At 40.9% G+C, this 25680-nt stretch overlaps 1 long non-coding RNA gene across 1 annotated transcript in view; it reads left to right on the top strand.

The window, feature by feature from the left end:
• Positions 1-17117, top strand: part of LOC307002986 — a 44225-nt gene extending 27108 nt beyond the window's left edge. The window contains exon 4 of the long non-coding RNA XR_013798592.1: positions 16816-17117. This is a non-coding gene — a long non-coding RNA (uncharacterized lncRNA). The remainder of the gene's footprint in view (positions 1-16815) is intronic.
• The last annotated feature ends 8563 nt before the right edge of the window (positions 17118-25680 follow it).

The raw sequence follows: 25680 nt of genomic DNA, 5'->3' as shown, positions 1-25680 counted from the left end.
GGAATCAGAGGAAAAAAGAATTTTGTTTCTAGCCCTTGTGGTTCAAAAGTTATTAGCATAAACATGAGTGAAACTTTGGACAGCTGGTGGCGCTAGAGGGAATGAGTTGGAGACTCCAAATTTGCTATGGTGATAGTTCAGGCTGTCCTCTATCACTGTGCCAATTTGTATAAGTTTCCCGCAAACGGTTCTATAGGCTGCCATAGACGCCCAGTCGGAAGAAAAAGAAAAAGAAAAAGAAAAAGAAAAAGAAGAAATATAGCTGCAAGCAGCAATCACCGGGGCCAAGCGCAAGCAAGACGACAAGACATGCCAAAGTGGCTGGGAGTGTGAGACCAACTGCAGCTAGGAGCAATTGAAGACATTTAAAGATGAATTTTGGCAAAATGGTTGAAAATCACATACAATAACTAAAAATATGATTATCACTTTCGACCAATAGGTGGCGCAATTACGAAACTAATGTGATGTGGTCAGAGTGAAGTGACAATGACACTTACAAAGTTTGGTGTCAATATGTCAAGGCATTGCAGATATAAAGCCTGAATAGTCATTTTGGCATCATGCCTCAACTTTGCCACTGCGGTATACAAAAACGGTTTCGTCTATCGACACGAAATCCATAACTTTTACTCGGCACAGTCTGGAGATGACACAATCCGATTTTGGTGAAAATCGGACGTTCGGTCTAGGAGGAGTTCGAAAAAGTAGGTTTTAAAACAAAATAAAGATGGCGGACAGGAAGTTTGACTGACTATGGCGAAATTGGTATCTATGTTTTCAGCATAACCCAAGGAATCTATTGAGATCAGTTTCATTACTATAGGCAAATTTATTCAAAAGTTATTAGCATTTTTGGAAATTTCATTATAACTTTTGACCAAAAGGTGGCGCTGTCTCATAATCTTTTGAGTACCTTTAGGGCGTTGTACTGATGACTCATACTGAGTTTCGTAACGATACGTTCATGCATTCATAAAATACAGCATTTTAGCACATAATTCAAAATGGCCGACAGCCAAAATGGCCGATATGGGAAAATTGGATATCAGTCATTTCAGCACGACGCCCTGAATCTAACGAGACCACTTTTGTGATTTTTGGACAAACCGTTCAGAAGTTATAAGCAAAAACATAAATTCTTCATATCTCCGGACCAGTAGGTGGCGCTACGCCGAAACGCAGCATGTAGCCTCAGGTCATGCTTGTGATGACATGTACCAAATTTGGTCTGAATCCGATAAAGCGTTGTGGAGATACGGCCTTACGTCTGTTTTCGCAAGCGCTACGTAAAATTTATTTGCGCGGTATTCGAGAACGGTAATTCGAATCAACTTGAATTCCATAACTTTTGGTCGTCAAGGTCTGGAGATGATCTGGTTCATTTTTCGTGAAATTCGGAGCAACGGCCTAGGAGGAGTTCGAAAAAGTAGTTTTTTCGGAAAATTCAAAATGGCGGGAAAACTATTATGACGGAAAATGACGTCATAGGGTGCAGTCGAATCGTCGTGAGCTCAGGAATCAGAGGAAAAAGGAATTTTGTTTCTAGCCCTTGTGGTTCAAACGTTATTAGCATAAACATGAGTGAAACTTTGGACAGCTGGTGGCGCTAGAGGGAATGAGTTGGAGACTCCAAATTTGCTATGGTGATAGTTTAGGCTGTTCTCTATCACTGTGCCAATTTGTATAAGTTTCCCGCAAACGGTTCTATAGGCTGCCATAGACGCCCAGTCGGAAGAAGAAAAAGAAAAAGAAAAAGAAGAATAAGAACGGGAACAGATACAATAGGTGCCCGCACCTTCAGTGCTTGGCCCCTAAAAAGAAGAATAAGAACGGGAACAGATACAATAGGTGCCCGCACCTTCAGTGCTTGGCCCCTAAATATAGCTGCAAGCAGCCATTACGGGGCCAAGCGCAAGCAAGACGACAAGACATGCCAAAGTGGCTGGGAGTGTGAGACCAACTGCAGCAAGGATCAATTGAAGACATTTAAAGATGAATTTTGGCAAAATGGTTGAAAAATCACATACAATAACTAAAAATATGATTATCACCTTCGACCAATAGGTGGCGCAGTTACGAAACTGATGTGATGTGGTCAGAGTGAAGTGACAATGACACATACAAAGTTTGGTGTCAATATGTCGAGGCATTGCATATATAAAGCCTGAATAGTCATTTTGGCATCATGCCTCAATTTTGCCACTGCGGTATACAAAAACAGTTTCGTCTATCGACACGAAATCCATAACTTTTACTCGGCACCGTCTGGAGATGACACGATCCGATTTTGGTGAAAATCGGACGTTCGGTCTAGGAGGAGTTCGAAAAAGTAGGTTTTAAAAGAAAATAAAGATGGCGGACAGGAAGTTTGACTGACTACACCAAAATTGGTATCTATGTTTTCAGCATAACCCAAGGAATCTATTGAGATCAGTGTCATTACTATAGGCAAATTTATTCAAAAGTTATTAGCATTTTTGGAAATTTCATTATAACTTTTGACCAAAAGGTGGCGCTGTCTCATAATCTTTTGAGTACCTTTAGGGCGTTGTACTGATGACCCATACTGAGTTTCGTAACGATACGTTCATGCATTCATAAAATACAGCATTTTAGCACATAATTAAAAATGGCCGACAGCCAAAATGGCCGATATGGACAAATTGGATATCAGTCAACTCAAAATGACGCCCTGAATCTATCGAGACCACTTTTATGATTTTTGGACAAACCGTTCAGAAGTTATAAGCAAAAATAGCCTTTTTTCATATCTCCGGACCAGTAGGTGGCGCTGCGCCGAAACGGAGCATGTAGCCTCAGGTCACGCTTGTGATGACATGTAGGAAGTTTGGTTTGAATACGATTAAGCGTTGCGGAGATACAGCCTTACGTCTGTTTTTGCAAGCGCTACGTAAAATTTGTTTGTGGGTTTTTTCGAAAATTGCTAAGCGAATCAACTTGAATTCCATAACTTTTTGTCGGCATGGTCTGTAGATGATCTGATTAAATTTTCATGGAAATTGGAGCAACGGCCTAGGAGGAGTTCGAAAAAGTAGCTTTTTCGGAAAATTCAAAATGGCGGAAAACTTTTCATGGCGCAAAATGACGTCATTGGGTGCAATCGAATCGTCACGAGGTCAGGAATCAGAGGAAAAAATAATTTTGTTTCTAGCCCTTGTGGTTCAAAAGTTATTAGAATAAACATGAGTGAAACTTTGGACAGTTGGTGGCGCTAGAGGGAATGACTTAGACACACCAAAATTGGTGTATTTAATGTTGGGACTGTCCTCTATCCGAATGTCAAACCATTACAACTTTCCCGCGATCGGTTCTATGGGCTGCCATAGACTCCCAGAGCGGAAGAAGAAGAAGAATTATTTTTGGTACGGGAACAGATACAATAGGTGCCCGCACCTTCAGTGCTTGGCCCCTAACAAGCGCAAGCAAGACGACAAGACATGCCAAAGTGGCTGGGAGTGTGAGACCAACTGCAGCTAGGAGCAATTGAAGACATTTAAAGATGAATTGTGGCAAAATGGTTGAAAAATCACATACATTAACTAAAAATATGATTATCACTTTCGACCAATAGGTGGCGCAGTTACGAAACTAATATGATGTGGTCAGAGTGAAGTGACAATGACACATACAAAGTTTGGTGTCAATATGTCAAGGTATTGCAGATATAAAGCCTGAATAGTAATTTTGGTATCATGCCTAAACTTTGCCACTGCGGTATACGAAAACGGTTTTGTCTATCAACACGAAATCCATAACTTTTATTCGGCACGGTCTGGAGATGACACGATCCAATTTTGGTGAAAATCGGACGTTCAGTCTAGGAGGAGTTCGAAAAAGTAGGTTTTAAAAGAAAATAAAGATGGCGGACAGGAAGTTTGACTGACTATGGCAAAATTGGTATCTATGTTTTCAGCATAACCCAAGGAATCTATTAAGATCAGTGTCATTACAATAGGCAAATGTATGCAAAAGTTATTAGCATTTTTGGAAATTTAATTATAACTTTTGACCAAAAGGTGGCGCTGTCTTGAAATCTTTTGAGTACCTTCAAGGCCTTGTACTGATGACCCATACTGAGTTTCGTAATGATACGTTCATGCGTTCATAAAATACAGCATTTTAGCACATAATTCAAAATGGCCGACAGCCAAAAAGGCCGATATGGGAAAATTGGATATCAGTCAACTCAGTATGACGCCCTGAAACTAACGAGACCACTTTTGTGATTTTTGGACAAACCGTTCAGAAGTTATAAGCAAAAACATAAATTCTTCATATCTCCGGACCAGTAGGTGGCGCTGCGCCGAAACGCAGCATGTAGCCTCAAGTCATGCTTGTGATGACATGTACCAAATTTGGTCTGAATCCGATAAAGCGTTGTGGAGATACAGCCTTACGTCTGTTTTCGCAAGCGCTACGTAAAATTTATTTGCGCGGTATTCGAGAACGGTAATTCGAATCAACTTGAATTCCATAACTTTTGGTCGTCAAGGTCTGGAGATGATCTGGTTCATTTTTCGTGAAATTCGGAGTAACGGCCTAGGAGGAGTTCGAAAAAGTAGGTTTTTCGGAAAATTCAAAATGGCCGGAAAACTATTATGACGGAAAATGACGTCATATGGTGCAGTCGAATCGTCATGAGCTCAGGAATCAGAGGAAAAAAGAATTTTGTTTCTAGCCCTTGTGGTTCAAAAGTTATTAGCATAAACATGAGTGAAACTTTGGACAGCTGGTGGCGCTAGAGGGAATGAGTTGGAGACTCCAAATTTGCTATGGTGATAGTTCAGGCTGTCCTCTATCACTGTGCCAATTTGTATAAGTTTCCCGCAAACGGTTCTATAGGCTGCCATAGACGCCCAGTCGGAAGAAAAAGAAAAAGAAAAAGAAGAAATATAGCTGCAAGCAGCAATCACCGGGGCCAAGCGCAAGCAAGACGACAAGACATGCCAAAGTGGCTGGGAGTGTGAGACCCACTGCAGCAAGGAGCAATTAAAGACATTTGAAGATGAATTTTGGCAAAATGGTTGAAAAATCACATACAATAACTAAAAATATGATTATCACTTTCGACCAATAGGTGGCGCAGTTACGAAACTGATGTGATGTGGTCAGAGTGAAGTGACAATGACACATACAAAGTTTGGTGTCAATATGTCAAGGCATTGCAGATATAAAGCCTGAATAGTCATTTTGGCATCATGCCTCAACTTTGCCACTGCGGTATACGAAAACGGTTTTGTCTATCGACACGAAATCCATAACTTTTACTCGGCACAGTCTGGAGATGACACGATCCGATTTTGGTGAAAATCGGACGTTCGGTCTAGGAGGAGTTCGAAAAAGTAGGTTTTAAAAGAAAATAAAGATGGCGGACAGGAACTTTGATTGACTATGGCAAAATTGGCATCTATGTTTTCAGCATAACCCAAGGAATCTATTGAGATCAGTGTCATTACTATAGGCAAATTTATTCAAAAGTTATTAGCATTTTTGGAAATTTCATTATAACTTTTGACCAAAAGGTGGCGCTGTCTCATAAATTTTTGAGTACTTTTAGGGCGTTGTACTGATGACCCATACTGAGTTTCGTAACGATACGTTCATGCGTTCATAAAATACAGCATTTTAGCACATAATTCAAAATGGCCGACAGCCAAAATGGCCGATATGGGAAAATTGGATATCAGTCGACTCAACACGATGCCTTGAATCTAACGAGACCACTTTTGTGATTTTTGGACAAACCGTTCAGAAGTTATAAGCAAAAATATAAATTCTTCATATCTCCGGACCAGTAGGTGGCGCTGCGCCGAAACGCAGCATGTAGCCTCAGGTCATGCTTGTGATGACATGTACCAAATTTGGTCTGAATCCGATAAAGCGTTGTGGAGATACGGCCTTACGTCTGTTTTTGCAAGCGCTACGTAAAATTTATTTGCGCGGTATTCGAGAACGGTAATTCGAATCAACTTGAATTCCATAACTTTTTGTCGTCATGGTCTGGAGTTGATCTGGTTCAATTTTCGTGAAATTCGGAGCAACGGCCTAGGAGGAGTTCGAAAAAGTAGGTTTTTTGGAAAATTCTAAATGGCGGGAAAACTATTATGACGGAAAATGACGTCATAGGGTGCAATCGAATCGTCGTGAGCTCAGGAATCAGAGGAAAAAAGAATTTTATTGATAGGCCTTACGGTTCAAAAGTTATTAGCATACAATTTCTGAAACTTTGGACAGGTGGTGGCGCTAGAGGGAATGAGTTAGAAACACCAAAATTGGTGTATTTGATGTTGGGAATGTCCTCTATCAGAATGTCAAACCAAAACAACTTTCCCGCATACGCTTCTATGGGCTGTCATAGACGCCCAGTCGGAAGAAGAAAAAGAAGAAATATAGCTGCAAGCAGCAATCACCGGGGCCAAGCGCAAGCAAGACGACAAGACATGCCAAAGTGGCTGGAAGTGAGAGACCAACTGCAGCAAGGAGCAATTGAAGACATTTAAAGATGAATTTTGGCAAAATGGTTGAAAAATCACACACAATAACTAAAAATATGATTATCACTTTCGACCAATAGGTGGCGCAGTTACGAAACTGATGTGATGTGGTCAGAGTGAAGTGAAAATGACACATACAAAGTTTGGTGTCAATATGTCAAGGCATTGCAGATATAAAGCCTGAATAGTCATTTTGGCATCATGCCTCAAATTTGCCACTGCGGTATATGAAAACGGTTTCGTCTATCGACACGAAATCCATAACTTTTACTCGGCATGGTCTGGAGATGACACGATCCGATTTTGGTGAAAATCGGACGTTCGGTCTAGGAGGAGTTCGAAAAAGTAGGTTTTAAAAGAAAATAAATATGGCGGACCGGAAGTTTGGCTGACTATGGCAAAATTGGTATCTATGTTTTCAGCATAACCCAAGGAATCTATTGAGATCAGTGTCATTACTATAGGCAAATTTATTCAAAAGTTATTAGCATTTTTGGAAATTTCATTATAACTTTTGACCAAAAGGTGGCGCTGTCTCATAAATTTTTGAGTACCTTTAGGGCGTTGTACTGATGACTCATACTGAGTTTCGTAACGATTCGTTCATGCGTTCATAAAATACAGCATTTTAGCACATAATTCAAAATGGCCGACAGCCAAAATGGCCGATATGGAAAAATTGGATATCAGTCAACTCAGCACGACGCCCTGAATCTAACGAGACCACTTTTGTGATTTTTGGACAAACCGTTCAGAAGTTATAAGCAAAAACATAAATTCTTCATATCTCCGGACCAGTAGGTGGCGCTGCGCCGAAACGCAGCATGTAGCCTCAGGTCATGCTTGTGATGACATGTACCAAATTTGGTCTGAATCCGATAAAGCGTTGTGGAGATACAGCCTTACGTCTGTTTTTGCAAGCGCTACGTAAAATTTATTTGCACGGTATTCAAAAACGGTAATTCGATTCAACTTGAATTCCATAACTTTTGGTCGTCAAGGTCTGGAGATGATCTGGTTCATTTTTCGTGAAATTCGGAGCAACGGCCTAGGAGGAGTTCGAAAAAGTAGGTTTTTCGGAAAATTCAAAATGGCGGGAAAACTATTATGACGGAAAATGACGTCATATGGTGCAGTCGAATCGTCATGAGCTCAGGAATCAGAGGAAAAAAGAATTTTGTTTCTAGCCCTTGTGGTTCAAAAGTTATTGGCATAAACATGAGTAAAACTTTGGACAGCTGGTGGCGCTAGAGGGAATGAGTTGGAGACTCCAAATTTGCTATGGTGATAGTTCAGGCTGTCCTCTATCACTGTGCCAATTTTCATAAGTTTCCCGCAAACGGTTCTATAGGCTGCCATAGACGCCCAGTCGGAAGAAGAAAAAGAAAAAGAAATATAGCTGCAAGCAGCAATCACCGGGGCCAAGCGCAAGCAAGACGACAAGACATGCCAAAGTGGCTGGGAGTGTGAGACCCACTGCAGCAAGGAGCAATTAAAGACATTTGAAGATGAATTTTGGCAAAATGGTTGAAAAATCACATACAATAACTAAAAATATGATTATCACTTTCGACCAATAGGTGGCGCAGTTACGAAACTGATGTGATGTGGTCAGAGTGAAGTGACAATGACACATACAAAGTTTGGTGTCAATATGTCAAGGCATTGCAGATATAAAGCCTGAATAGTCATTTTGGCATCATGCCTCAACTTTGCCACTGCGGTATACGAAAACGGTTTTGTCTATCGACACGAAATCCATAACTTTTACTCGGCACAGTCTGGAGATGACACGATCCGATTTTGGTGAAAATCGGACGTTCGGTCTAGGAGGAGTTCGAAAAAGTAGGTTTTAAAAGAAAATAAAGATGGCGGACAGGAACTTTGATTGACTATGGCAAAATTGGTATCTATGTTTTCAGCATAACCCAAGGAATCTATTGAGATCAGTGTCATTACTATAGGCAAATTTATTCAAAAGTTATTAGCATTTTTGGAAATTTCATTATAACTTTTGACCAAAAGGTGGCGCTGTCTCATACATTTTTGAGTACTTTTAGGGCGTTGTACTGATGACCCATACTGAGTTTCGTAACGATACGTTCATGCGTTCATAAAATACAGCATTTTAGCACATAATTCAAAATGGCCGACAGCCAAAATGGCCGATATGGGAAAATTGGATATCAGTCGACTCAGCACGATGCCCTGAATCTAACGAGACCACTTTTGTGATTTTTGGACAAACCGTTCAGAAGTTATAAGCAAAAATATAAATTCTTCATATCTCCGGACCAGTAGGTGGCGCTGCGCCGAAACGCAGCATGTAGCCTCAGGTCATGCTTGTGATGACATGTACCAAATTTGGTCTGAATCCGATAAAGCGTTGTGGAGATACGGCCTTACGTCTGTTTTTGCAAGCGCTACGTAAAATTTATTTGCGCGGTATTCGAGAACGGTAATTCGAATCAACTTGAATTCCATAACTTTTTGTCGTCATGGTCTGGAGTTGATCTGGTTCAATTTTCGTGAAATTCGGAGCAACGGCCTAGGAGGAGTTCGAAAAAGTAGGTTTTTTGGAAAATTCAAAATGGCGGGAAAACTATTATGACGGAAAATGACGTCATAGGGTGCAATCGAATCGTCGTGAGCTCAGGAATCAGAGGAAAAAAGAATTTTGATTCTAGCCCTTACGGTTCAAAAGTTATCAGCATAGACATGAGTGAAACTTTGGACTGTTGGTGGCGCTAGAGGGAATGAGTTGGAGACACCAAAATTGGTGTATTTAATGTTGGGACTGTCCTCTATCAGAATGTCAAATAAAATCAACTTTCCCGCAAGCGGTTCATAGGGCTGCCATAGACTTCAATGGCGGAAGAAGAAGAAGAAACGGAAGAATAATAATAAGAACGCCAACAAAAACAATAGGTGCCTCCGCACTTTCAGTGCTTGGCCCCTAAATATAGCTGCAAGCAGCAATCACCGGGGCCAAGCGCAAGCAAGACGACAAGACATGCCAAAGTGGCTGGGAGTGTGAGACCCACTGCAGCAAGGAGCAATTAAAGACATTTGAAGATGAATTTGGGCAAAATGGTTGAAAAATCACATACAATAACTAAAAATATGATTATCACTTTCGACCAATAGGTGGCGCAGTTACGAAACTGATGTGATGTGGTCAGAGTGAAGTGACAATGACACATACAAAGTTTGGTGTCAATATGTCAAGGCATTGCAGATATAAAGCCTGAATAGTCATTTTGGCATCATGCCTCAACTTTGCCACTGCGGTATACGAAAACGGTTTCGTCTATCGACACGAAATCCATAACTTTTACTCGGCACGGTCTGGAGATGACACGATCCGATTTTGGTGAAAATCGGACGTTCGGTCTAGGAGGAGTTCGAAAAAGTAGGTTTTAAAAGAAAATAAAGATGGCGGACAGGAAGTTTGGCTGACTATGGCAAAATTGGTATCTATGTTTTCAGCATAACCCAAGGAATCTATTGAGATCAGTGTCATTACTATAGGCAAATTTATTCAAAAGTTATTAGCATTTTTGGAAATTTCATTATAACTTTTGACCAAAAGGTGGCGCTGTCTCATAATCTTTTGAGTACCTTTAGGGCTTTGTACTGATGACCCATACTGAGTTTCGTAACGATACGTTCATGCGTTCATAAAATACAGCATTTTAGCACATAATTCAAAATGGCCGACAGCCAAAATGGCCGATATGGAAACATTGGATATCAGTCAACTCAACATGACGCCCTGAATCTATCGAGACCACTTTTGTGATTTTTGGACAAACCGTTCAGAAGTTATAAGCAAAAATAGCCTTTTTTCATATCTCCAGACCAGTAGGTGGCGCTGCGCCGAAACGCAGCATGTAGCCTCAGGTCATGCTTGTGATGACATGTAGGAAGTTTGGTTTGAATACGATTAAGCGATGCGGAGATACAGCCTTATGTCTGTTTTCGCAAGCGCTACGTAAAATTTGTTTGCGCGTTTATCGAAAACGGTTTGACGAATCAACTTGAATTCCATAACTTTTTGTCCCCACAGCCTGAAGATGATCTGGTGCAATTTTGGTGCAAATCGGACAAACCGTCTAGGACGAGTTCGCAAAAGAAGGTTTTTTGGACAATTCAAAATGGCGGCCATATTTTTATGACGGAAAATTACGTCATAGGGTCCAGTCGAATCGTCGTGAGCTCAGGAATCAGAGGAAAAAAGAATTTTGTTGATAGGCCTTACGGTTTAAAAGTTATTAGCATAATATAAGTGAAACTTTGGACAGGTGGTGGCGCTAGAGGGAATGAGTTAGAGACACCAAAATTGGTGCAATTACTGTTGGGAATGTCCTCTATCAGAATGTCAAACCGGAACAACTTTCCCGCATACGCTTCTATGGGCTGCCATAGACGCCCAGTCGGAAGAAGCAGAATAATAATAATAAATATAGCTGCAAGCAGCAATCACCGGGGCCAAGCGCAAGCAAGACGACAAGACATGCCAAAGTGGCTGGGAGTGTGAGACCCACTGCAGCAAGGAGCAATTGAAGACATTTAAAGATGAATTTTGGCACAATGGTTGATACATTAACTAAAAATATGATTATCACTTTCGACCAATAGGTGGCGCAGTTACGAAACTGATGTGATAATGTCAGAGTGAAGTGACAATGACACATACAAAGTTTGGTGTCAATCTGTCAAGGCATTGCAGATATAAAGCCTGAATAGTCATTTTGGCATCATGCCTCAACTTTGCCACTGCGGTATACAAAAACGGTTTTGTCTATCGACACGAAATCCATAACTTTTACTCGGCACGGTCTGGAGATGACACGATCCGATTTTGGTGAAAATCGGACGTTCGGTCTAGGAGGAGTTCGAAAAAGTAGGTTTTAAAAGAAAATAAAGATGGCGGACAGGAAGTTTGGCTGACTATGGCAAAATTGGTATCTATGATTTCAGCATAACCCAAGGAATCTATTGAGATCAGTGTCATTACTATAGGCAAATTTATTCAAAAGTTATTAGCATTTTTGGAAATTTCATTATAACTTTTGACCAAAAGGTGGCGCTGTCTCATAATCTTTTGAGTACCTTTAGGGCTTTGTACTGATGACCCATACTGAGTTTCGTAACGATACGTTCATGCGTTCATAAAATACAGCATTTTAGCACATAATTCAAAATGGCCGACAGCCAAAATGGCCGATATGGAAAAATTGGATATCAGTCAACTCAACATGACGCCCTGAATCTAACGAGACCACTTTTGTGATTTTTGGACAAACCGTTCAGAAGTTATAAGCAAAAATAGCCTTTTTTCATATCTCCAGACCAGTAGGTGGCGCTGCGCCGAAACGCAGCATGTAGCCTCAAGTCATGCTTGTGATGACATGTAGGAAGTTTGGTTTGAATACGATTAAGCGATGCGGAGATACAGCCTTATGTCTGTTTTCGCAAGCGCTACATAAAATTTGTTTGCGCGTTTATCGAAAACGGTTTGACGAATCAACTTGAATTCCATAACTTTTTGTCCCCACAGCCTGAAGATGATCTGGTGCAATTTTGGTGCAAATCGGACAAACCGTCTAGGACGAGTTCGCAAAAGAAGGTTTTTTGGACAATTCAAAATGGCGGCCATATTTTTATGACGGAAAATGACGTCATAGGGTCCAGTCGAATCGTCGTGAGCTCAGGAATCAGAAGAAAAAAGACTTTTGTTGATAGGCCTTACGGTTTAAAAGTTATTAGCATAATATAAGTGAAACTTTGGACAGGTGGTGGCGCTAGAGGGAATGAGTTAGAGACACCAAAATTGGTGCAATTACTGTTGGGAATGTCCTCTATCAGAATGTCAAACCGGAACAACTTTCCCGCATACGCTTCTATGGGCTGCCATAGACGCCCAGTCGGAAGAAGCAGAATAATAATAATAATAATAATAAATATAGCTGCAAGCAGCAATCACCGGGGCCAAGCGCAAGCAAGACGACAAGACATGCCAAAGTGGCTGGAAGTGAGAGACCAACTGCAGCAAGGAGCAATTGAAGACATTTAAAGATGAATTTTGGCAAAATGGTTGAAAAATCACATACATTAACTAAAAATATGATTATCACTTTCGACCAATAGGTGGCGCAGTTACGAAACTGATGTGATGTGGTCAGAGTGAAGTGATAATGACACTTACAAAGTTTGGTGTCAATATGTCAAGGCATTGCAGATATAAAGCCTGAATAGTCATTTTGGCATCATGCCTCAACTTTGCCACTGCGGTATACGAAAACGGTTTCGTCTATCGACACGAAATCCATAACTTTTACTCGGCACGGTCTGGAGATGACACGATCCGATTTTGGTGAAAATCGGACCTTCGGTCTAGGAGGAGTTCGAAAAAGTAGGTTTAAAAAGAAAATAAAGATGGCGGACAGGAAGTTTGGCTGACTATGGCAAAATTGGTATCTATGTTTTCAGCATAACCCAAGGAATCTATTGAGATCAGTGTCATTACTATAGGCAAATTTATTCAAAAGTTATTAGCATTTTTGGAAATTTCATTATAACTTTTGACCAAAAGGTGGCGGTGTCTCATAAATTTTTGAGTACCTTTAGGGCGTTGTACTGATGACCCATACTGAGTTTCGTAACGATACGTTCATGCGTTCATAAAATACAGCATTTTAGCACATAATTCAAAATGGCCGACAGCCAAAATGGCCGATATGGGAAAATTGGATATCAGTCAACTCAGCACGACGCCCCGAATCTAACGAGACCACTTTTGTGATTTTTGGACAAACCGTTCAGAAGTTATAAGCAAAAACATAAATTCTTCATATCTCCGGACCAGTAGGTGGCGCTGTGCCGAAACGCAGCATGTAGCCTCAAGTCATGCTTGTGATGACATGTACCAAATTTGGTCTGAATCCGATAAAGCGTTGTGGAGATACGGCCTTACGTCTGTTTTCGCAAGCGCTACGTAAAATTTATTTGCGCGGTATTCGAGAACGGTAATTCGAATCAACTTGAATTCCATAACTTTTGGTCGTCAAGGTCTGGAGATGATCTGGTTCATTTTTCGTGAAATTCGGAGCAACGGCCTAGGAGGAGTTCGAAAAAGTAGGTTTTTCGGAAAATTCAAAATGGCGGGAAAACTATTATGACGGAAAATGACGTCATAGGGTGCAGTCGAATCGTCATGAGCTCAGGAATCAGAGGAAAAAAGAATTTTGTTTCTAGCCCTTGTGGTTCAAAAGTTATTAGCATAAACATGAGTGAAACTTTGGACAGCTGGTGGCGCTAGAGGGAATGAGTTGGAGACTCCAAATTTGCTATGGTGATAGTTCAGGCTGTCCTCTATCACTGTGCCAATTTGTATAAGTTTCCCGCAAACGGTTCTATAGGCTGCCATAGACGCCCAGTCGGAAGAAAAAAAAGAAAAAAAAGAAAAAGAAAAAGAAGAAGAATAAGAACGGGAACAGATACAATAGGTGCCCGCACCTTCAGTGCTTGGCCCCTAATAATAAGAACCGGAACGAAAACAATAGGTGCCTCCGCACTTTCAGTGCTTGGCCCCTAATAATAATAAATATAGCTGCAAGCAGCAATCACCGGGGCCAAGCGCAAGCAAGACGACAAGACGTGCCAAAGTGGCTGGGAGTGAGAGATCAACTGCAGCAAGGAGCAATTGAAGACATTTAAAGATAAATTTTGGCAAAATGGTTGAAAAATCACATGCATTAACTTAAAAATATGATTTAATAGATTATCACTTTCGACCAATAGGTGGCGCAGTTACAAAACTGTTGTGATGTGGTCAGAGTGAAGTGACGACGACACATACAAAGTTTGGTGTCAATATGTCAAGGCATTGCAGATATAAAGCCTGAATAGTCACTTTGGCATTATGCCTCAACTTTGCATCTGCGGTATACGACCATGGTTTTGTCTATCGACACAAAATCCATAACTTTTACTTGGCACGGTCTGGAGATGACAAGATCCGATTTTGGTGAAAATCGGACAGTCGGTCTAGGAGGAGTTTGAAAAAGTACATTTTAAAAGGAAATAAAGATGGCGGACAGGAAGTTTGGCTGACTATGAAGAAATTGGTATCTATGTTTTCAGCATAACCCAAGGAATCTATTAAGACCAGTTTCATTACTATAGGCAAATGTATGCAAAAGTTATTAGCATTTTAGGAAATTTTGTTACAACTTTTGACCAAAAGGTGGCGCTATCTCGTAATCTTTTGAGTACCTTTAGGGCGTTGTACTGATGACCCATACTGAGTTTCGTAACGATACGTTCATGCGTTCATAAAATACAGCATTTTAGCACATAATTCAAAATGGCCGACAGCCAAAAGGGCCGATATGGGAAAATTGGATATCAGTCAACTCAGCACGACGCCCTGAATCTAACGAGACCACTTTTGTGATTTTTGGACAAACCGTTCAGAAGTTATAAGCAAAAACAAAAATTCCTTATATCTCCGGACCAGTAGGTGGCGCTGTGCCGAAACGCAGCATGTAGCCTCAGGTCATGCTTGTGATGACATGTACCAAATTTGGTCTGAATCCGATAAAGCGTTGTGGAGATACAGCCTTACGTCTGTTTTCGCAAGCGCTACGTAAAATTTATTTGCGCGGTATTCGAGAACGGTAATTCGATTCAACTTGAATTCCATAACTTTTGGTCGTCAAGGTCTGGAGATGATCTGGTTAATTTTTCGTGAAATTCGGAGCAACGGCCTAGGAGGAGTTCGAAAAAGTAGGTTTTTCGGAAAATTCAAAATGGCGGGAAAACTATTATGACGGAAAATGACGTCATATGGTGCAATCGAATCGTCATGAGCTCAGGAATCAGAGGAAAAAAGAATTTTGTTTCTAGCCCTTGTGGTTCAAAAGTTATTGGCATAAACATGAGTGAAACTTTGGACAGCTGGTGGCGCTAGAGGGAATGAGTTGGAGACTCCAAATTTGCTATGGTGATAGTTCAGGCTGTCCTCTATCACTGTGCCAATTTTCATAAGTTTCCCGCAAACGGTTCTATAGGCTGCCATAGACGCCCAGTCGGAAGAAGAAAAAGAAAAAGAAATATAGCTGCAAGCAGCAATCACCGGGGCCAAGCGCAAGCAAGACGACAAGACATGCCAAAGTGGCTGGAAGTGAGAGACCAACTGCAGCAAGGAGCAATTGAAGACATTTAAAGATGAATTTTGGCAAAATGGTTGAAAAATCACATACATTAACTAAAAATATGATTATCACTTTCGACCAATAGGTGGCGCAGTTACGAAACTGATGTGATGTGGTCAGAGTGAAGTGACAATGACACTTACAAAGTTTGGTGTCAATATGTCAAGGCATTGCAGATATAAAGCCTGAATAGTCATTTTGGCATCATGCCTCAACTTTGCCACTGCGGTATACAAAAACGGTTTCGTCTATCGACACGAAATCCATAACTTTTACTCGGCACGGTCTGGAGATGACACGATCCGATTTTGGTGAAAATCGGACCTTCGGTCTAGGAGGAGTTCGAAAAAGTAGGTTTTAAAAGAAAATAAAGATGGCGGACAGGAAGTTTGGCTGACTATGGCAAAATTGGTATCTATGTTTTCAGCATAACCCAAGGAATCTATTGAGATCAGTGTCATTACTATAGGCAAATTTATTCAAAAGTTATTAGCATTTTTGGAAATTTCATTATAACTTTTGACCAAAAGGTGGCGGTGTCTCATAAATTTTTGAGTACCTTTAGGGCGTTGTACTGATGACCCATACTGAGTTTCGTAACGATACGTTCATGCGTTCATAAAATACAGCATTTTAGCACATAATTCAAAATGGCCGACAGCCAAAATGACCGATATGGGAAAATTGGATATCAGTCAACTCAGCACGACGCCCTGAATCTAACGAGACCACTTTTGTGATTTTTGGACAAACCGTTCAGAAGTTATAAGCAAAAACATAAATTCTTCATATCTCCGGACCAGTAGGTGGCGCTGTGCCGAAACGCAGCATGTAGCCTCAAGTCATGCTTGTGATGACATGTACCAAATTTGGTCTGAATCCGATAAAGCGTTGTGGAGATACGGCCTTACGTCTGTTTTCGCAAGCGCTACGTAAAATTTATTTGCGCGGTATTCGAGAACGGTAATTCGAATCAACTTGAATTCCATAACTTTTGGTCGTCAAGGTCTGGAGATGATCTGGTTCATTTTTCGTGAAATTCGGAGCAACGGCCTAGGAGGAGTTCGAAAAAGTAGGTTTTTCGGAAAATTCAAAATGGCGGGAAAACTATTATGACGGAAAATGACGTCATAGGGTGCAGTCGAATCGTCATGAGCTCAGGAATCAGAGGAAAAAATAATTTTGTTTCTAGCCCTTGTGGTTCAAAAGTTATTAGCATAAACATGAGTGAAACTTTGGACAGCTGGTGGCGCTAGAGGGAATGAGTTGGAGACTCCAAATTTGCTATGGTGATAGTTCAGGCTGTCCTCTATCACTGTGCCAATTTGTATAAGTTTCCCGCAAACGGTTCTATAGGCTGCCATAGACGCCCAGTCGGAAGAAAAAGAAAAAAAAGAAAAAGAAAAAGAAGAATAAGAACGGGAACAGATACAATAGGTGCCCGCACCTTCAGTGCTTGGCCCCTAATAAGAACGGGAACAGATACAATAGGTGCCCGCACCTTCAGTGCTTGGCCCCTAAATATAGCTGCAAGCAGCCATTACGGGGCCAAGCGCAAAAGCAGACGACGAGATATGCCTACATGGCTGAAAGTGTGAGACAAACTGCAGCAAGGAGCAATTAAAGACATTTGAAGATGAATTTTGGCAAAATGGTTGAAAAATCACATACAATAACTAAAAATATGATTATCACTTTCGACCAATAGGTGGCGCAGTTACGAAACTGATGTGATGTGGTCAGAGTGAAGTGACAATGACACATACAAAGTTTGGTGTCAATATGTCAAGGCATTGCAGATATAAAGCCTGAATAGTCATTTTGGCATCATGCCTCAACTTTGCCACTGCGGTATACGAAAACGGTTTCGTCTATCGACACGAAATCCATAACTTTTACTCGGCACGGTCTGGAGATGACACGATCCGATTTTGGTGAAAATCGGACGTTCGGTCTAGGAGGAGTTCGAAAAAGTAGGTTTTAAAAGAAAATAAAGATGGCGGACAGGAAGTTTGGCTGACTATGGCAAAATTGGTATCTATGTTTTCAGCATAACCCAAGAAATCTATTGAGACCAGTGTCATTACTATAGGCAAATTTATTCAAAAGTTATTAGCATTTTTGGAAATTTCATTATAACTTTTGACCAAAAGGTGGCGCTGTCTCATACATTTTTGAGTACCTTTAGGGAGTTGTACTGATGACTCATACTGAGTTTCGTAACGATACGTTCATGCGTTCATAAAATACAGCATTTTAGCACATAATTCAAAATGGCCGACAGCCAAAATGGCCGATATGGGAAAATTGGATATCAGTCAACTCAGCACGACGCCCTGAATCTAACGAGACCACTTTTGTGATTTTTGGACAAACCGTTCAGAAGTTATAAGCAAAACATAAATTCTTCATATCTCCGGACCAGTAGGTGGCGCTTTGCCGAAACGCAGCATGTAGCCTCAGGTCATGCTTGTGACGACATGTACCAAATTTGGTCTGAATCCGATAAAGCGTTGTGGAGATACGGCCTTACGTCTGTTTTTGCAAGCGCTACGTAAAATGTATTTGCGCGGTATTCGAGAACGGTAATTCGAATCAACTTGAATTCCATAACTTTTGGTCCTCAAGGTCTGGAGATGATCTGGTTCATTTTTCGTGAAATTCGGAGCAACGGCCTAGGAGGAGTTCGAAAAAGTAGGTTATTCGGAAAATTCAAAATGGCGGGAAAACTATTATGACGGAAAATGACGTCATAGGGTGCAGTCGAATCGTCGTGAGCTCAGGAATCAGAGGAAAAAAGAATTTTGTTTCTAGCCCTTGTGATTCAAAAGTTATTAGCATAAACATGAGTGAAACTTTGGACAGCTGGTGGCGCTAGAGGGAATGAGTTGGAGACTCCAAATTTGCTATGGTGATAGTTCAGGCTATCCTCTATCACTGTGCCAATTTGTATAAGTTTCCCGCAAACGGTTCTATAGGCTGCCATAGACGCCCAGTCGGAAGAAAAAGAAAAAGAAAAAGAAGAATATAGCTGCAAGCAGCAATCACCGGGGCCAAGCGCAAGCAAGACGACAAGACATGCCAAAGTGGCTGGGAGTGTGAGACCCACTGCAGCAAAGAGCAATTAAAGACATTTGAAGATGAATTTTGGCAAAATGGTTGAAAAATCACATACAATAACTAAAAATATGATTATCACTTTCGACCAATAGGTGGCGCAGTTACGAAACTGATGTGATGTGGTCAGAGTGAAGTGACAATGACACATACAAAGTTTGGTGTCAATATGTCAAGGCATTGCAGATATAAAGCCTGAATAGTCATTTTGGCATCATGCCTCAACTTTGCCACTGCGGTATACGAAAACGGTTTTGTCTATCGACACGAAATCCATAACTTTTACTCGGCACGGTCTGGAGATGACACGATCCGATTTTGGTGAAAATCGGACGTTCGGTCTAGGAGGAGTTCGAAAAAGTAGGTTTTAAAAGAAAATAAAGATGGCGGACAGGAAGTTTGGCTGACTATGGCAAAATTGGTATCTATGTTTTCAGCATAACCCAAGGAATCTATTGAGATCAGTGTCATTACTATAGGCAAATTTATTCAAAAGTTATTAGCATTTTTGGAAATTTCATTATAACTTTTGACCAAAAGGTGGCGCTGTCTCATAATCTTTTGAGTACCTTTAGGGCTTTGTACTGATGACCCATACTGAGTTTCGTAACGATACGTTCATGCGTTCATAAAATACAGCATTTTAGCACATAATTCAAAATGGCCGACAGCCAAAATGGCCGATATGGAAAAATTGGATATCAGTCAACTCAACATGACGCCCTGAATCTATCGAGACCACTTTTGTGATTTTTGGACAAACCGTTCAGAAGTTATAAGCAAAAATAGCCTTTTTTCATATCTCCAGACCAGTAGGTGGCGCTGCGCCGAAACGCAGCATGTAGCCTCAGGTCATGCTTGTGATGACATGTAGGAAGTTTGGTTTGAATACGATTAAGCGATGCGGAGATACAGCCTTATGTCTGTTTTCGCAAGCGCTACGTAAAATTTGTTTGCGCGTTTATCGAAAACGGTTTGACGAATCAACTTGAATTCCATAACTTTTTGTCCCCACAGCCTGAAGATGATATGGTGCAATTTTGGTGCAAATCGGACAAACCGTCTAGGACGAGTTCGCAAAAGAAGGTTTTTTGGACAATTCAAAATGGCGGCCATATTTTTATGACGGAAAATGACGTCATAGGGTCCAGTCGAATCGTCGTGAGCTCAGGAATCAGAGGAAAAAAGAATTTTGTTGATAGGCCTTACGGTTTAAAAGTTATTAGCATAATATAAGTGAAACTTTGGACAGGTGGTGGCGCTAGAGGGAATGAGTTAGAGACACCAAAATTGGTGCAATTACTGTTGGGAATGTCCTCTATCAGAATGTCAAACCGGAACAACTTTCCCGCATACGCTTCTATGGGCTGCCATAGACGCCCAGTCGGAAGAAGCAGAATAATAATAATAATAATAATAAATATAGCTGCAAGCAGCAATCACCGGGGCCAAGCGCAAGCAAGACGACAAGACATGCCAAAGTGGCTGGGAGTGTGAGACCAACTGCAGCTAGGAGCAATTGAAGACATTTAAAGATGAATTTTGGCAAAATGGTTGAAAAATCACATACATTAACTAAAAATATGATTATCACTTTCGACCAATAGGTGGCGCAGTTACGAAACTGATGTGATGTGGTCAGAGTGAAGTGACAATGACACTTACAAAGTTTGGTGTCAATATGTCAAGGCATTGCAGATATAAAGCCTGAATAGTCATTTTGGCATCATGCCTCAACTTTGCCACTGCGGTATACGAAAACGGTTTCGTCTATCGACACGAAATCCATAACTTTTACTCGGCACGGTCTGGAGATGACACGATCCGATTTTGGTGAAAATCGGACCTTCGGTCTAGGAGGAGTTCGAAAAAGTAGGTTTTAAAAGAAAATAGAGATGGCGGACAGGAAGTTTGGCTGACTATGGCAAAATTGGTATCTATGTTTTCAGCATAACCCAAGGAATCTATTGAGATCAGTGTCATTACTATAGGCAAATTTATTCAAAAGTTATTAGCATTTTTGGAAATTTCATTATAACTTTTGACCAAAAGGTGGCGGTGTCTCATAAATTTTTGAGTACCTTTAGGGCGTTGTACTGATGACCCATACTGAGTTTCGTAACGATACGTTCATGCGTTCATAAAATACAGCATTTTAGCACATAATTCAAAATGGCCGACAGCCAAAATGGCCGATATGGGAAAATTGGATATCAGTCAACTCAGCACGACGCCCTGAATCTAACGAGACCACTTTTGTGATTTTTGGACAAACCGTTCAGAAGTTATAAGCAAAAACATAAATTCTTCATATCTCCGGACCAGTAGGTGGCGCTGTGCCGAAACGCAGCATGTAGCCTCAAGTCATGCTTGTGATGACATGTACCAAATTTGGTCTGAATCCGATAAAGCGTTGTGGAGATACGGCCTTACGTCTGTTTTCGCAAGCGCTACGTAAAATTTATTTGCGCGGTATTCGAGAACGGTAATTCGAATCAACTTGAATTCCATAACTTTTGGTCGTCAAGGTCTGGAGATGATCTGGTTCATTTTTCGTGAAATTCGGAGCAACGGCCTAGGAGGAGTTCGAAAAAGTAGGTTTTTCGGAAAATTCAAAATGGCGGGAAAACTATTATGACGGAAAATGACGTCATAGGGTGCAGTCGAATCGTCATGAGCTCAGGAATCAGAGGAAAAAAGAATTTTGTTTCTAGCCCTTGTGGTTCAAAAGTTATTAGCATAAACATGAGTGAAACTTTGGACAGCTGGTGGCGCTAGAGGGAATGAGTTGGAGACTCCAAATTTGCTATGGTGATAGTTCAGGCTGTCCTCTATCACAGTGCCAATTTGTATAAGTTTCCCGCAAACGGTTCTATAGGCTGCCATAGACGCCCAGTCGGAAGAAAAAAAAGAAAAAAAAGAAAAAGAAAAAGAAGAAGAATAAGAACGGGAACAGATACAATAGGTGCCCGCACCTTCAGTGCTTGGCCCCTAATAAGAACCGGAACGAAAACAATAGGTGCCTCCGCACTTTCAGTGCTTGGCCCCTAAATATAGCTGCAAGCAGCAATCACCGGGGCCAAGCGCAAGCAAGACGACAAGACATGCCAAAGTGGCTGGGAGTGTGAGACCCACTGCAGCAAGGAGCAATTGAAGACATTTAAAGATGAATTTTGGCACAATGGTTGATACATTAACTAAAAATATGATTATCACTTTCGACCAATAGGTGGCGCAGTTACGAAACTGATGTGATAATGTCAGAGTGAAGTGACAATGACACATACAAAGTTTGGTGTCAATCTGTCAAGGCATTGCAGATATAAAGCCTGAATAGTCATTTTGGCATCATGCCTCAACTTTGCCACTGCGGTATACAAAAACGGTTTTGTCTATCGACACGAAATCCATAACTTTTACTCGGCACGGTCTGGAGATGACACGATCCGATTTTGGTGAAAATCGGACGTTCGGTCTAGGAGGAGTTCGAAAAAGTAGGTTTTAAAAGAAAATAAAGATGGCGGACAGGAAGTTTGGCTGACTATGGCAAAATTGGTATCTATGATTTCAGCATAACCCAAGGAATCTATTGAGATCAGTGTCATTACTATAGGCAAATTTATTCAAAAGTTATTAGCATTTTTGGAAATTTCATTATAACTTTTGACCAAAAGGTGGCGGTGTCTCATAATCTTTTCAGTACCTTTAGGGCTTTGTACTGATGACCCATACTGAGTTTCGTAACGATACGTTCATGCGTTCATAAAATACAGCATTTTAGCACATAATTCAAAATGGCCGACAGCCAAAATGGCCGATATGGAAAAATTGGATATCAGTCAACTCAACATGACGCCCTGAATCTAACGAGACCACTTTTGTGATTTTTGGACAAACCGTTCAGAAGTTATAAGCAAAAATAGCCTTTTTTCATATCTCCAGACCAGTAGGTGGCGCTGCGCCGAAACGCAGCATGTAGCCTCAAGTCATGCTTGTGATGACATGTAGGAAGTTTGGTTTGAATACGATTAAGCGATGCGGAGATACAGCCTTATGTCTGTTTTCGCAAGCGCTACGTAAAATTTGTTTGCGCGTTTATCGAAAACGGTTTGACGAATCAACTTGAATTCCATAACTTTTTGTCCCCACAGCCTGAAGATGATCTGGTGCAATTTTGGTGCAAATCGGACAAACCGTCTAGGACGAGTTCGCAAAAGAAGGTTTTTTGGACAATTCAAAATGGCGGCCATATTTTTATGACGGAAAATGACGTCATAGGGTCCAGTCGAATCGTCGTGAGCTCAGGAATCAGAGGAAAAAAGAATTTTGTTGATAGGCCTTACGGTTTAAAAGTTATTAGCATAATATAAGTGAAACTTTGGACAGGTGGTGGCGCTAGAGGGAATGAGTTAGAGACACCAAAATTGGTGCAATTACTGTTGGGAATGTCCTCTATCAGAATGTCAAACCGGAACAACTTTCCCGCATACGCTTCTATGGGCTGCCATAGACGCCCAGTCGGAAGAAGCAGAATAATAATAATAATAAATATAGCTGCAAGCAGCCATTACGGGGCCAAGCGCAAGCAAGACGACAAGACATGCCAAAGTGGCTGGGAGTGTGAGACCAACTGCAGCAAGGATCAATTGAAGACATTTAAAGATGAATTTTGGCAAAATGGTTGAAAAATCACATACAATAACTAAAAATATGATTATCACCTTCGACCAATAGGTGGCGCAGTTACGAAACTGATGTGATGTGGTCAGAGTGAAGTGACAATGACACATACAAAGTTTGGTGTCAATATGTCGAGGCATTGCATATATAAAGCCTGAATAGTCATTTTGGCATCATGCCTCAATTTTGCCACTGCGGTATACAAAAACGGTTTCGTCTATCGACACGAAATCCATAACTTTTACTCGGCACCGTCTGGAGATGACACGATCCGATTTTGGTGAAAATCGGACGTTCGGTCTAGGAGGAGTTCGAAAAAGTAGGTTTTAAAAGAAAATAAAGATGGCGGACAGGAAGTTTGACTGACTACACCAAAATTGGTATCTATGTTTTCAGCATAACCCAAGGAATCTATTGAGATCAGTGTCATTACTATAGGCAAATTTATTCAAAAGTTATTAGCATTTTTGGAAATTTCATTATAACTTTTGACCAAAAGGTGGCGCTGTCTCATAATCTTTTGAGTACCTTTAGGGCGTTGTACTGATGACCCATACTGAGTTTCGTAACGATACGTTCATGCATTCATAAAATACAGCATTTTAGCACATAATTCAAAATGGCCGACAGCCAAAATGGCCGATATGGACAAATTGGATATCAGTCAACTCAAAATGACGCCCTGAATCTATCGAGACCACTTTTATGATTTTTGGACAAACCGTTCAGAAGTTATAAGCAAAAATAGCCTTTTTTCATATCTCCGGACCAGTAGGTGGCGCTGCGCCGAAACGGAGCATGTAGCCTCAGGTCACGCTTGTGATGACATGTAGGAAGTTTGGTTTGAATACGATTAAGCGTTGCGGAGATACAGCCTTACGTCTGTTTTCGCAAGCGCTACGTAAAATTTGTTTGTGGGTTTTTTCGAAAATTGCTAAGCGAATCAACTTGAATTCCATAACTTTTTGTCGGCATGGTCTGTAGATGATCTGATTCAATTTTCATGGAAATTGGAGCAACGGCCTAGGAGGAGTTCGAAAAAGTAGCTTTTTCGGAAAATTCAAAATGGCGGAAAACTTTTCATGGCGCAAAATGACGTCATTGGGTGCAATCGAATCGTCACGAGGTCAGGAATCAGAGGAAAAAAAGAATTTTGTTTCTAGCCCTTGTGGTTCAAAAGTTATTAGAATAAACATGAGTGAAACTTTGGACAGTTGGTGGCGCTAGAGGGAATGACTTAGACACACCAAAATTGGTGTATTTAATGTTGGGACTGTCCTCTATCCGAATGTCAAACCATTACAACTTTCCCGCGATCGGTTCTATGGGCTGCCATAGACTCCCAGAGCGGAAGAAGAAGAAGAATTATTTTTGGTACGGGAACAGATACAATAGGTGCCCGCACCTTCAGTGCTTGGCCCCTAAATATAGCTGCAAGCAGCAATCACCGGGGCCAAGCGCAAGCAAGACGACAAGACATGCCAAAGTGGCTGGGAGTGTGAGACCCACTGCAGCAAGGAGCAATTAAAGACATTTGAAGATGAATTTTGGCAAAATGGTTGAAAAATCACATACAATAACTAAAAATATGATTATCACTTTCGACCAATAGGTGGCGCAGTTACGAAACTGATGTGATGTGGTCAGAGTGAAGTGACAATGACACATACAAAGTTTGGTGTCAATATGTCAAGGCATTGCAGATATAAAGCCTGAATAGTCATTTTGGCATCATGCCTCAACTTTGCCACTGCGGTATACGAAAACGGTTTTGTCTATCGACACGAAATCCATAACTTTTACTCGGCACAGTCTGGAGATGACACGATCCGATTTTGGTGAAAATCGGACGTTCGGTCTAGGAGGAGTTCGAAAAAGTAGGTTTTAAAAGAAAATAAAGATGGCGGACAGGAACTTTGATTGACTATGGCAAAATTGGTATCTATGTTTTCAGCATAACCCAAGGAATCTATTGAGATCAGTGTCATTACTATAGGCAAATTTATTCAAAAGTTATTAGCATTTTTGGAAATTTCATTATAACTTTTGACCAAAAGGTGGCGCTGTCTCATACATTTTTGAGTACTTTTAGGGCGTTGTACTGATGACCCATACTGAGTTTCGTAACGATACGTTCATGCGTT

The sequence above is a fragment of the Phoxinus phoxinus genome (assembly GCF_949152265.1).
Source record: "Phoxinus phoxinus genome assembly, chromosome: 8".
NCBI lineage: Eukaryota > Metazoa > Chordata > Actinopteri > Cypriniformes > Leuciscidae > Phoxinus > Phoxinus phoxinus.
Note: the sequence above shows the minus strand (reverse complement) of the source record. Positions and strands in the feature narration are given on the sequence as shown.